Consider the following 12,569-nt stretch of genomic DNA (forward strand, 5'->3'; position numbering starts at 1 on the left):
CTCTCCCATGATAGGGAAGTGTTTGGCTATTATCTCTTCAACTATTTTCTCAGGCCATTTCTCTCACTTTTTTCCTCCTGGGCTCCCTATAATGTGAATATTCGTGCATTTAATGTTGTCCCAGAGGTCTCTGAGACTGTCTTCATTTCTTTTCATTCTTTTTTCTTTATTCTGTTTTGTGGCAGTGATTTCTTGCAGTCTGTCTTCCAGCTTACTTATTTGTTCTTCTGCCTCATTTACTCTGCTACTGATTCCTTCTAGTGTATTCTTCATTTCAATTACTGTATTGTTCATCTCATTTGTTTTTTTCTCTAAATCTTCTAGCTCTTTGTTAAACATTTCTTGTATCTTCTTGGTCTGTGCGTCCATTCTTTCTCTGAGATCTTAGATCATTTTTACTATCATTACTCTGAATTCTTTTTCAGGTAGATTGCCTATCTTTACTTCATTTAGATGTTCTTCTGGGGTTTTATCTTGTTCCTTGTTCTTGAACATATTTCTCTGCCATCTCATTTTGTCTAACTTTCTGTGTTTATGGTCTCCGTTCTGCAGGCTGCAGAATCGTGGTTCATCTTACTTCTGGTGTCTGCTCCCTGGTGGGTGGAGCTGGGTCTTGTCCCTCTGGTGACCAGGGCCATGTCAAGGGGTATGTTTAGAGGTGGATGTGGGCTCAGGACGACTTTGCCAGCCTGTCTGCTGATGGGTGGGTCTTGTTCCCACCTTGTTGGTTTTTTGGATTGAGATGTCCCAGCACTGGGTCCTCCAGGCTGTTGAATGGGGCCAGGTCTCAGTGCCACAATGGTGACCTCTGGGAGAGGTCACACTGATGAACATTCCCTGGGGCCTCCACTACCAGTGTCCTTGCCCCACAGTGAGCCACAACCCCTGTCACCACAGGAGACCCTCCAAGACCCTCAGGTAGGTCTGTCCCAGGCTCATATGGAGTCAGTGCTTTACCCTGAGTCCCAGTACATGTGAAAACTTGTGTGCACCATCCAAGAGTGGAGTCTCTGTTTCCCCCAGTCCTGTGGAGCTCCTGCACTCAAGCCTCACTGCCCTTCAAAGCCAAATGCTCTGGGGGCTCCTCCTCCTGAAGCCACACCCTCAGGCTGGGGAGCCTAACGTGGGGCTCAGAACTCTCACTCCTGTGGGAGATCCTCTGTGATATAATTATTTTCCAGTTTGTGGGTCACCCACCCAGTGGGTATGGGATTTAATTATATCACAAAAGTGCCACTCCTACTGTCTCATTATGGCTTCTTCTTTGTCTTTGGATGTAGAATATCTTTTTTGGTAGGCTCCAGTCTTTTTTGTAGATGATTGTTTGGCAGTTAGTTGTGATTTTGCTGTTTTCATGAGAGGAGATGAGCTCAAATCCTTCTATTCCGCCATCTTGTCTCCTCCTTTCCAATTAAATTTCCCTGTGATTAATGGATTATTTCACTGGAAAAGTGAGTTGCATGATCCTTCTTGCCTGATGCTAGCAGTATCTCTGTGACCCTCAGCCAGGCAGCAGTGGAAAGAGAAGGGACCCAAGCAGCAGCAAGTGCTGGGCATGGATGGCCTCGAGGATAAAGTGCAAACTGACCCAGATGCAGACCTATGACCCAGAGGGTTTCAAGAAGTGGGCAGTGTTGGTCTCCTCTTACCCGGTTAATTTTTGTGTTAGACTGGGCTCATTCAGCAGCAAGTAATAGAATTCCAACATTTTCTGATAATCCGAATAAAGGGGATTTTGTCAGCATGAGGCATCCATGCTAGCTCCAGGCTCTCGGCACACACAATCTACTTAAGCAGGTTCTTATTCAGCAGTTCTGGGGATAGGCCTGAGATTCTGTGTTTCTAACAAACTCCCAGGTAATCCCAATATTACTGGTCCATGGTACACATTTTCAATAATATGGGCTCAGAGAATAGAAACAATTTCTAGGAATAAAAAAGATAAACAATTCTTGGCTTTGAGTATGGAATAATACATAAGATAGGGCAATATACAAACTCTTTTGATAAAATACAGCAAGACTACAGCCAAACAATAGTCTGATGCATCACAGTTCTGGCCACCACAACCTTCTAAGCAATTTCTATTAGTATGGGAAAATCAATGCACAGCAATGCAACACTGGTCCAATAAAAGAAAAAAATGCCTGTGTACATTTCTTTACAGTGTAAGTTGTTATTGAATAATACATTTCCACACTAGAATTATTTTAACTAAAAATAATTCTTTATGAGCTTTCATTAAATTTTATAACTTCCCATTAATATTATCTTTTAACTCCAATCAGAAATATTGTAAACTCTTGGTAGATTTATGCATTGTTAGGAAGGTAAATTACAACCTTATATAAAAAGGCATTTCAAAGTGAAGGATGATTTTCCCATTAACCTTCAAGGAAACTTAGATATGACATAAAATCAATATGTAGTGACTAGAGAAGAGAATAGAAGAAAGAATGGAACACAAAATATAATTCCACACAATCCAAGCTTGGCCAAATATGTCCTGAAACAAGAGCACTGTTTGAAAAAGAGTGAAAAAATATGATGACCCAAAAGTACAAGAAGTCAAGAGTCTGTGACACCATGTATAAATCAAATGACAGCCACACCTATACAGATAATAGGTTGCTTCAGAATATATTACATAAAGAATAAATTAGCACAAAGAACCAGGAAACAAAGGATGATCTACAAATTCTATTATTGCCACTGTGCAGAAGAGTTATATATCCTTAGAAAGGCCTGCCTGTGAAGTTGACCCTTGGCTGGCACCTGGTAACTTGATTTAAAGAGGATATTTTTCCACCATTCGGAGAATTGATAAGAGTCACTCATAATGCCTAAACTCTGTTAAAACAATGTGGTTTATGCTGAACATCTACGTCACTCCTGGGAGACTAGAAATTTGGTACAGACTAGGCAGAAGGTGACAAAATGACCAGCTCCCAGTAAAAATTTTGGACACTGAGTCACTAATGAGTTTCCCTGGTAGACAGCATTTCAAACTAGTCATCACAATTCAGTGCTGGGGAATTAAATGCCTCCTCTGTGACTCTACTAGGACTCTTTAGAAGCTTACATCTGGTTGCATTGAGACTTAGACCCATGCACCTTTCCCTCTGCTGTTTTTTTTTTTTTTTTTTTTTTTTTGCGGTATGCGGGCCTCTCACTGTTGTGGCCTCCCCCGTTGCGGAGCACAGGCTCCGGACGCGCAGGCTCCGGACGCGCAGGCTCAGCGGCCATGGCTCACAGGCCCAGCCGCTCCGCGGCATATGGGATCCTCCCAGACCGGGGCACGAACCCGTATCCCCTGCATCGGCAGGTGGACTCTCAACCACTTGCGCCACCAGGGAGGCCCCCCCTCTGCTGTTTTTTAAAATCCTTTTGCTATAAGAAAATGTTGCTGTGCGTACAACTCTATGTTGAGTTCTGTGAGTCCTCCTAGAGAATCACCAAACTAGGGAATATTCTTGGGGACCCCTGACATGTCATTCACAGTCATAATGTATAAAATAATTATGGAGAAAAGCCAGGCACTGAGTTTGGTTAATGCAAACATCCTTCAGCTTTGCAACCCAATAGCACTAGCAGTCATCTGTGTTTAACAAAATTATAGCTTCTTGAGAGTCTTCACTTTTCTCACTGCAAATCTCTGCTCTATTTTCAAACCTTGCCCTTCAAACACTGCCTACCTTCTTACCACCTTACATCATGGATCCCATTTCTAATTCAATCTAATTCCCTAAATCTCACCTAGTTAACCTTTTTTACTGGGTTAGTTCTATCCTCATTGCTTACTAAAATATTCAGATTTGTTCTTTAAGTAAATACCTATTAGAAACGTATTATATATGTTTATTAATTATATATTAATTGGATAAAGACTAAAGTATTTTTATTTTTTATTGAAATATAGTTGATTTACAATGTTTCAGATGTACAGCAAAGTGATTCATTTATATATTCTTTTTCAGGTTCTTTTCCATTATAAATTATTACAAGGTATTGAATATAGTTCCCTGTGCTATACAGTCAGTCCTTGTTGTTTATATATTTTATATATAGTAGTGTGTACCTACTAATGTTAAATTTCTAATTGATCCCTCCCCACCTTTCCCCTTTGGTAACCATAACTTTGTTTTCTATGTCTGTAAGTCTATTTCTGTTTGGTAAATAAGTTCATTTGTATCATTTTTTAGACTCCACATATAAGTGATATCATGATATTTGTCTTTTTCTGTCTGACTTACTCCACTTAATGTGATAATCTCTAGATCCATCCATATTGCTTCAATGGCATTATTTCATTTTTTATGGCTGAGTAATATTCCATTGTGTATATATAAATATAAATAAATGAATATATATATATATATGTATATACATACATATATATCTCACATCTTCTTTATGCATTCATCTGTCAATGGACATTTAAGTTGCTTCCATGTCTTGGCTATTGTAAATAGTGCTGCTATGAACACTGGGGTGCATGCATCTTTTTAAATTAGACTTGTTGTTCTTTCCAGATATATGCCCAGGAGTTGGACTGCAGGACCATATGGTAACTCTATTTTTAGCTTTTTAAGGAACCTCCATACTGTTCTCCATAGTGACTGTACCAATTTACTTTCCCACCAACAGTGTAGGATGGTCCCTTTTTCTCCACTCTCTCCAGCATTTATTATTTGTAGACTTTTTGAAAGACTAAAATCTTAACATGACTTATAAAAGCCCTAAATTGCCTAGAACTGGCCTACTGTCCCAGCTTTACCTTACGTCTCCTTCTCTGAGCTCCAGCTATGTTGGCCTTCTTTCCATTGCTCAGATGCATCTAGTTGTTCCTGCCACAAGATCAATACATCTCTCTGCCTGAAATGTCTTCTCTCCTTTTACCTTGTTTAAAGCTAATTCTTATCTCAGCTCAATAGGAAGCCTATCTTATTACATGCTCTCATAGTACTATGGATGTTCTATGACCTGGAGCCCATTACACTCATAGCTGGCATTGATTTGCATTAATGTCAGATAAATGCCTTTATGGGATGAGACACTCTACAAAAGCAGGGATTATGTCTTTTGTTCTTGGTAGTTACTCTACAGTGCTTAAATAACCTGAAACATGTTAAGAGCTAAGTATTTGTAAATGAACAAATGAACCAATAAATGAATGAATGTAGTCAATGTCCTAGATAACATAGCAGATAAGAAGGTAAATAAAATACATAGTGTTTCCTTAAGAGAATTCTACTTCAGAGATTAAATAAGTACATATACATTACTGAAACATAAATAGACAATATTTGTAAATGGAGAAAGAAAATAGAAAAAATTTAGTAAGGTGATCAAAGGAGGGAAATGGTGCAATGTAAATGGTCCCTTGTCCTAGTCCCTTCCAGATCAAACATTCTATTCAGAGCTGCAAGAGTCTAGCCTGCACTCAAGCATCTTAACTAACCTTCTAACTTTCATTCTTGCCTCCTGACCCTTCAAAAATTTCCCCTAAGTTCAATAAGGGATATCTTAATAAAATGTGATTCTAATATTACCTCCTACTTAAAACAACTATCAGCTTTGTGGGCCATAAGACGAATAAGTTTGTATGACTATGTTAAGTAGGTAAGAATTAAAAGAAAGATTAACACAGTCCCACAATTCTGCATTGTTACATGTTTATGTCCACAAATAACTGGCATTCTGTCAATTATAAGGACAAGAGCAATATGAGCAGAATCTATGACCCCTTTCAAGCTCTGTTATACCATTAGAGTTCCACCTCCAGGAATAACAGTTTGAAGAGTGGAGAGAGAGGTTGTCTAACAGTCCTAGAGCCTGCTAGCAAATTGGGTGACAGATTTGAGGTAACCTGCAGGCTTCTCTTTGCTCTTAGGAAAAAATCCAAAAGTGTCATTATAACCTACAGGGCCTGCATTTGACTCTATGGTAATTTACCATCCCATCATTCACCACTTACTTGTTAGTGTACTCTAGGCTCACTGGCTACTTTCGGTTACTGCAAAATCATGTTCCTTCCTTCCTTGGGGCTGTCTCTCAAGCTGTTCTTTCTGCCTAGAAAGATGTCCTCCACCTGTATTTCATCCAGCTTACTTTTACTACTGCTTAGGTACTCAAATCTAATTCCCCAGGTAAATGCATTCTAAAGGCTAGGTGAAGGCTGCATAGTAAATACACTTAAGACACAGTGTACTTCTCTACTGTTGCTCCTAACACAAGCATAATTAATATTTATGTGAATTTTTCCATCAATTTCTATCTCCTCCACTCAATTTTAAGTTCTGTAATGTGATGGAACCTGTCTAAACTATTCATTCCTGTAATCCTATAAATTAAAATGAAGTCTGGCACACCTTAGGCACTTAATAAATATTTGTTGAAAAAAATAATTTTGAAGAATCAAAGCATTCTATGTAAGATAAATAATATAAGCAAACTAAGGAATCACACATATAGGTATTCTAGCAACTATGGTATATATGGGGGAATTGTAGTAGAAAAAGCTATAATATCACGTAGAAATAATTTGAGGAAGAACTGAGTTTTCTGATTAAACAGTACAGATTAAGTAATGAATAAAGAACTTATGTAAAAAAATGATATAATTAAAGCCATGTCAACTGTAGGAGACTAGTTAGAAAGATACAGATGTCACAGAAGTTTGGGGAAATGATGGTGTCAGGATGGTAGACAATGATCACAGAAATGATTGGATAGACATAAACAGTTTTGAGAAGGAAGAATAAAAGGATTTAGTTTGGATTGGAAGCCTGAATATGAGAAAGGAGTCAAAAAAGATTTTAAGGTTTTAAGACTTCTGGCTTTGATGGAATACCTATTACCAAACTAGCCCTCCTCCTATAAACTACCTCTTCCTGTAAAACTGTAGAATTAGAAAAATACATACAACTCTTTTCAGACACTGGACAACAGTCAGTTCAATCCTATGCTTCCTGAGAGATGGGAAACTCATTTGGGAAACTACAATTGCCCTCTCTCCGTCTAGGGACAATTTCCCAATCACAACATAATGAGCTAGAGGCCAAGCAGAGTACAGCAATTCCACTGAGCTAAGGATAAAGATCAAAGTTCATGGCAGCTGGGGAGTGGCCAGAATTTGTGGGACAGGGCATCTGAGAGGAGGGACCTGTGCATAAAATGGAACACAGAATTCCATGTGGGACTTCCACATAGTCCTTGGCTGAAGAATGGGCGGCACATACACAGGGAAAGACTAAAGTTTATCAGAGTACCTCTGCCATGGGTTAAAAGTGAAGAGAGGTATGAGAGATCAAGCAACGCAAGGGGACACTGGAGTTTAAGTCAACCATTAAGGAATAACCAGGGCTTCCCTGGTGGTGCAGTGGTTAATAATCCACCTGCCAGTGCAGGGGACATGGGTTCGAGCCCTGGTCCGGGAAGATCCCACATGCCATGAAGCAACTAAGCCTGTGTGCCACAACTACTGAGCCTGTGCTCTAGAGCCCATGAGCCACAACTACTGAGCCCACGTGCTGCAACTACTGAAGCCTGTGCTCCACAACAAGAGAAGCCACCGCAATGAGAAGCCCAAGCACCTCAACTAAGAGGAGCCCACACTCGCCACAACTAGAGAAGGCCTGCGTGCAGCAACGAGGACCCAACACAGCCAAAAATGAATAAATAAAATAAAGAAATTTAAAAAAAAAGTGTTACCCCTGTAGCTCTATTATACTAGGAAAGAACTCAGACATATCAACTGCATAAGACAAGTGTTAGGGCCTACAATCCAAACCTTACAAAACTGTCTGCAGTGTATGGCACAGTTTAAAAAATTTTTTTAAATAATAAAAAATAAAATAAAAAATAAAAAAATAAAGGAATGACCAAGTTAATAGTTCATTAATACCTTGAACAAACCAGTGAGACATCAGAAAACTTGTGCTTCAAGAGTAAGAACCACACCATAAAGTAGAGCCTACTTGCAGCATGACATAACAAATCTTAAAACCAAGCCATGAAAGATCTTCAGGAGAAAGAGTTTAGAGGTTAGTTCTGCCAAGATATAGAGGCTTGGGAAACAACTTGGACTTTTCATAAATCTGTACTAACAAAGTGTAAAATAAATCCTACATAAGTTTAAAGAGATCATCCAGTAATTAAATCACCTAATAGAAAAAAAAAGCAACACTTTTCAGAGGAATATAGATATATAATATATCGTTCACAATGTCAAGTATAAAATAAAAGTCACATATAGAGAAATAGGAAATGTGCCCCAGGGTCAAGCAAAACAAAACAAATCAAAACAATGAATACAATCTAAACCTATCATGGTCCAGGTGTCAGACTTAACACTCAAGGATTTTAAACAGCTGTTAAAATTTTGTTCAAAGAATTAAATATAACCATAATGAATGAGAAGACAGGGACTCTGAAAGAAATGGAAATTATTTTAAAACACCATATAAAAATTAAATAACTGAAAATTATAATTTAAATAAAAATTCACTGGATGGGCTTAGCAACCAAGAGTCAACAAATTTAAACATAGATCAATACAAATTGTCCAATTTGAAGAACAGAGTGAAAATAGAATGAAAAATTGTTGAATGAATTTAAATGGGGGAAATGGTAAACATTAACAGAAACAACATCAAAAGGAATGAATAGTATTTTTGAGAAGACAGTTAAGTTAAAAAAAAACAGGAAAAAATATACTTAACAGTATGTTGTAAAGATATAGAAGTCAGCACATTGATCAGAAGTGAGAGAGGAATATCTGAAGGATCTCTAAACTAAGGCAAGTCTTTATGTGAGTAAATTAGTTCCCAGACAGATAAAGGAAAAATAATGAGAGGAAAGAACAGAATCTTGGGGAATTCCTTTTATAAAAACATCTTAAGAGTAAGAATAGACAAAAGAATTAAGCAAAGAAACAGGAGGCAAATCAGATAAAACAAAGCATCAAGTACACTAAGGAAGGCCAGGGTGTCAAGAAAAAGAAAGCTCCTGACAAGCCAGGAAAAAAAAAGAGGGTTACTAATAATAAGAATTAATATTGGTTTTAAAAGTGACAAAGTCATTGATGATATCTGAATAGTTAAGTAAAGGGGGAAAATGGTAAGAAGTACGAAGATTTTAAGGGAGTAAAACAGTAAGAGACTAAATGCAGCAAATAGAGTATAAAGAATTCTATAGATGAAACTAGAGAGAATTATAATTTAAGACAGTCACAGGAATGATAGAAAATTTGGGAATTTGTTGGTTATAAGAATTTTGAACATACTAGTTGTCTGAGAAGAAGGAATGAGTTTATGAGAATGAAAATTCAAAAAAAAAGGATTTATTAATGAAACAATATTTGGTATTAAACAAGTGACTGGATGACTAAAAGCAGAGCAAGGCAATTAGTTTTATAAAGGAAGAGAGGTGCTTCTTTAATATAGAAGCAGAGAATGAGTGAAGATAAAAATTTGAAATATAAGGAAGAGAAATTGAGAACTTTCACATCAAGTGGCCTGAATATTCTCAAAAATGTTAAATAAAAGTCCTCTTCTGGATCCTTCTTAAGGAGGCTGAACAGATTTTAAAACTGTTGCTATAATGAATAGTAAGAGATGAATAAAATGACTTTTAAATAGAAAAGGAAACAAGTCAACATTAGAAAGCATGACTCAGAAGTAACCAAAAAGCAGTACAATTACACAGCTTTCTTCAGTAATGTTTAGCAGACTACCTATAAAATAGGAGAAATAGTGAGTGATCCAGAATAGCATGTTACCACAGCACTGAGTAATGTTGTATTAGTGGAGACACCTACAGAAGATCCAGATCAGACAGAAAACAGAAAACCAGAAGGAAGATGTTTAACACACAACTATGTTGGCACTCAGTGAACAGAGGGAATACAAAAAAAGAGAAGTTTCTGTAAGTGGAACTAAGAGTGTGATCACAGACAGCAATGTCAAGTCTAAGATCTCAAAAGGGGAGTTATTCGAGTAATGAAGGCGGAAGACTACAGATGAAGGAAATAATTGACATGTCTGATCAACTGTCAGACGGATCCATCAGCTCAACAATAAACTTTTTTGTCCTGTTTACTTACTATGTGCCAGATTAAAATGTACAAGACAGTTTCTTTCCCAATTAACTTGAATATTGCAGATACTGAGGGACATAACAAGAAATTATGTAAAAAGGAATACTATGAGTCATCCCAGCTTCCCTAAGACTTATAGTTTCTGGCCCACAATAAAGCCTTGATGAATCCTGAAGAAATTAAATAATACAAGATATCGTGTTAGGCACAGAAAATGCCAAATAAATTAAGTCTTTGTCTTATGCACAGGAAAGGGACTATACAAGTTCAAGGAGAGAACTTTTCACTACAGAGTGAAAATATCAGTACTTTCATGTTCAATATCTGTAAATTTTCTTACCACTGCCCAGTCTCTATTTTGAAACTTTCTTTCTTGGATTCCAGGACATACACTCTAATTGTTGTTCCCTTCTTCAATCTCAGATTAGGCTTTTCTCAGTCATTTAATCTAATTCTGTTACCTTCCCCCTTACCCTAAAAAGTAGGTGTCCCCCAGTTTTTAATCTTAGAAGCTATTTCTCAACTTCACAATTTTACAAATTTTCTCTGGCTGTTATTTCAAGTATCGAATGTCTACAGTCATTTCTATTTGATTGACACCTAAATTTGCCTGCCTATCTAGCTGGGAGCTCCAGAATAATACCTTCAAATATCTCCAGAGAGACAGCTCACTAAGCACTCGAGTGTTAACTAAAACCAAATTTAAATTACCAAAAAAGAAAAAGTAGTTCTTGTATTTTTTATACTGATTAATATCAGGCCAATTGATCCACTGTCAACTTAAGCTGTATGTGGGAAAGAAAAGGCAGTGGTGAACTTTATATCATTCCTTTGCCCATTGAAATTTTCCCAAGGATAAATGAGACCATCATTTTTAAAGTATTTTAATCCTCTGTTTGACTAATCAACTGTTCTCCTTGTAATATAATAATATTAACTTACAGAAATGGTAATCACACCATATGATCCATTTCTATAACAGTGTTTCTCAAGCTTTAGTGTGAACAGGAATTTCAATAACACCAATGACTAATACAGTATTTACTGAATGTTTACTTATGCTAGGCACTATTATAAGTAAGAACTTTCTACAGTTATTTCATTTAAGCATCACAAAGGTAAAGTTATTCTCATGTAAGCATGTTAAAAGTGGAGATTTTGATAGAGTAAGTCTGGTTTGAGGCCCAAGAATCTATATTTTTTAAAAATATTCAAAAAAATTTAATGCATGTAGGCATTAGATTCACTGTTTTATAGAATCTCTTTAATGTGCCACTAATTTTCAATTCCTATTATTACTATGTTAATTCATGACCCAACTCCCTCCCTATATATTTCTACTTTTCTTTACAACTGCAATCCTTCTCCACTGTTAAAATTCTGTACTTTCTGCTGAGAAAGTTTTTTCAGCTCCTTCAGTTCACTAGAATAGAACGTTGGTAACACATAGCCATATTATTTCCAAATATACTCAACTAGTTAAGCTGTTTTACAGTGGATAATGCAACACTGTCCATATATTCTTACATATTTAAAAACTCTGGCCTTTTAATTTAAAATATAGCTTATAAGTGATATTGGTTGTATTGTAACTATAGTATGTTTTCAATTCTGAGAAAATCCTTCTAAATCATTCTGAACATAGAGGCAACCAATTTTAAACAAGTAGAGACACATTAAGTTAAATAAAATTAAAATCAATAACCCCAAAATATCAGTAGCTTAATATATTAATAGTTTCTTTCTCCTTCTCATATCATAGTTAATAGACATACACATGAAACATGTCATAGCTAACTGCATGTTGGGGGCAAGGTGTGGTAATCTGCTTCACATGGTCACTTCACAATGAGACCCAGGAGCCTTCCTGGGTCAACCGTCTTCTAGGAGTCTCTTTTTATAAAAGCAGTATATGTATTCAATTCTTTAAATGAGTCCCTACAGCCCTCAGATTCTATTTCCATTTCATATGAAGTATTAGATTGCATCTTTCTGAAAAAGAAAATCACTGAATCTAAATAAAACAGAAAAACTTTAATAGAAAACCTCTTTATAGAATAACTTCTTAGTATGCAAATAAGGTAAACATAGGCATAAATGTATAAAACTGTAGTCTAAATTTTGATAGTAATTCACATTTAAGGGGTAAAAGAGGGCTATTATCTATAGCGCAAAAACATGTACATCCTTGCAGGAAAGGAACAATACTTTATTTCACCATACCACAGTGGCCAAAAATAATTAACTGTATAAAATGTAATCATAGTTATTAATCCCTCAAATTTTCTAACTGTAAATCCTACAAAGCTAGTAAAGTCTGATACACTAGTATGAATGTCCAGATAGCACAGCAATACTTTAATTCACATAGTCCATTTAATGTGAGCTATGATGTTTGGGTACAGAAGGCCAATTAAAGATGAGTTAGGAAGTATTTTTCCAGCCTTATGCACTCTATTGTCATTTGGTT

Source organism: Mesoplodon densirostris, chromosome 4 (genome assembly GCF_025265405.1).
Source record: "Mesoplodon densirostris isolate mMesDen1 chromosome 4, mMesDen1 primary haplotype, whole genome shotgun sequence".
NCBI classification, from domain to species: Eukaryota; Metazoa; Chordata; class Mammalia; order Artiodactyla; family Ziphiidae; genus Mesoplodon; species Mesoplodon densirostris.